This window comes from Penaeus monodon, chromosome 10, assembly GCF_015228065.2.
Source record: "Penaeus monodon isolate SGIC_2016 chromosome 10, NSTDA_Pmon_1, whole genome shotgun sequence".
Lineage (NCBI taxonomy): Eukaryota > Metazoa > Arthropoda > Malacostraca > Decapoda > Penaeidae > Penaeus > Penaeus monodon.
In genome coordinates, this window is record NC_051395.1 from 2730001 (window position 1) to 2732500 (window position 2500).

General features: G+C 32.0%; 1 protein-coding gene across 5 annotated transcripts in view; it reads right to left on the reverse strand.

Annotated features, from left to right (window-relative positions):
- LOC119577772 (probable phosphorylase b kinase regulatory subunit beta) overlaps positions 1-2500 on the reverse strand; it is a 40425-nt gene that overhangs the window by 27264 nt on the left and 10661 nt on the right. The window lies entirely within an intron of this gene.

The window sequence follows — 2500 nt, forward strand, 5'->3', positions numbered from 1 at the left end:
CTACATGGCTTACAAAATAAACAGAACTAGTCCACTTTTTGGTCTTCAAAAATCTACTTGAAGCCAAAGAGAGCCTACATGAAGACAGTGGAGAATGTCCCGCATTATATACTGTTGAGAAGTGACAGTTCTTCATTTGGTAATAAATTTGTTAAAAAAATAAATAAATAAAAATAAATATATATATAGAGATAAACAAACATGTGCTGTTTCAGTTCTCCTCGCATTATGAAGTGGGTAGAAAATTGTACCTCTGACTTTGGTGAGGCATTGCAAAAATACAGGGCTCACTAAGAAAGCTACAGTATTGAAGACAGGTGTGCAAGATGATGTGGGGCATTGAAATAAAGTTCATGGATGACTGACAACATGACATATCATAATACCATTTGTCTTACTTCTGATATATATTTTTTTACAAGTGGACATGTAAAGCTGGCCGAATGTATTAACAGCCACACTATGGTTATCGAGATGGGATTTTATTCCCTAACACTAGTGCATTCAAGTATGGCAAGATGAGGACTGTTTTTAAATATACAATATTTAAAAAGTCTAAACAAACTTTGTCATTAAAATCACATGCATGAGAAAGTACATGAAGAAACAGACATTGTCTTAATTTCCTAATCCAATGTTAATGCCCTCACTTAGCTATACTGCTTACAGCCTACATTTGCCAAAGGATAAATGTTTCTAAATAATAATAACATAAAACAAATATAAATATATGATTAAACCATCTGTTGCCTATATTTGCTTTTCTCTTTGCATATCGTTTACACACTGATTACCATTTTGACTTGAGAGTTCACTCGTTAGACAAAGAAGAAGAAGAAGAAGAAAAGATAAAAAATAATGCTATACAAACATGTATATTTGTTCTTCCTTGTTCGTTCATGAATCTGTGTAATATATAGTAAATGGGTGCTGCCAACTTTTAGGAAGAAAACAGCTGATATTCTCCTACTAAAACAAAAAAAGCATGGGAAAATATGATACTTTCCTGCCATAAAGGTCCACCCTCTCAAAAGGATATATACTTTTAAATAATGAAATCACGCCTCAGTGATATATGATATTATTGTCTGCTATCATTTCCCCTTCCCTTTTCATGATATTTATGCACTGACCACATATATAATTTGGGCTTAATTAGGGCTACAGCTAACTGGTGGGCACGATAGTATCGCTCTTTTAAACCCATGTTTTTTAAGAGATACATGAAATATAATCATACACATTACTCAACAGTTTCATGACTGAACAAGGAAAAACAAATAAATACAAAAAGGACATTTGTGTTTGCTCTTTGGCTGAATAAACATTTAGGTTAAATGATAATCAACTTATAAATGTTATCGAAAGGGAAAATTAAATATAGGCAAGAGACCATCATATCATATATCTACTTGCATTTATATTTATTTCATCTATTTATTGTTATTATCATTATCTTAGAACATATGTCCTTTAGCGAGTGTGAGCTGTAAGGACTATAACTTGAATGCATTAACATTTGATTTAAAAATTAAGACAGAATGCCTGCTTTTTTCATAAACTTTCTTACGGATTCCATTTAAATATTCAAATATGAGTGACAAAATTTGTTTGGATCTTTTTTTTTAACATAGTTTATTTAACAACAGGGTTTATATTGTTATATTCAAATGCACTACACTGTTACCAGACAAAATCTCAACTCGATAATCTTATGATAGCTACGTATTTATTCAGCCATCTGTACTACAAAGTCTGTAAAAATGTCATGTTCTTCATAATCAACAGAGAAAAAAGAAAGGAAGGAAAGATGAAAGAAGGAAACATTCATTTAAATATCTTTTAAGATATGAAATATGCTTAAAATCAATAAATATCCTTAATATCAATAAAGGGAGATTTTACATCATTTTCTTAATGGATTTAAATGCTGGAAAAAATATACAGTAAAAAAAAAACTATATATATATGTATCAAAATGTTCATTAAGGCACTCTGTTTTTTTTAATATTGGCACTAATCAAATATGTTTCGTGTAACAATGAACAAACAAATGCAAGGTTAAGAATGACACCAAAGTCTATGACTAAAAATGTGTTTGTTAAATCCTTCAGCTGTTAGTATTGTCCAAAGAGTGAATAACTTTGCAATCATTATCAACGTGCAAATCATTTTTCCTTGAATCCAAATGCTTTAACTATAATATTTTGAGCATAAGTCTGAAACTGTATTTGTTAAATAAGGACTTGAGTGTACTCTTACACTTAACATATTCAGATCGGTATGTTAAAGTATATGAAGAAAAACTGTGTAGGTGTTCTTATGTGCAATGTGTAAGAGAGGGAGAGGGAGAGGGAGAGGGAGAGGGAGAGGGAGAGGGAGAGGGAGAGGGAGAGGGAGAGGGAGGAGAGAGAGAGAGAGAGAGAGAGAGAGAGAGAGAGAGAGAGAGAGAGAGAGAGAGAAGGGAGAGAGAAGAGAAAAGGAGAGAAAAGAGAGAGGA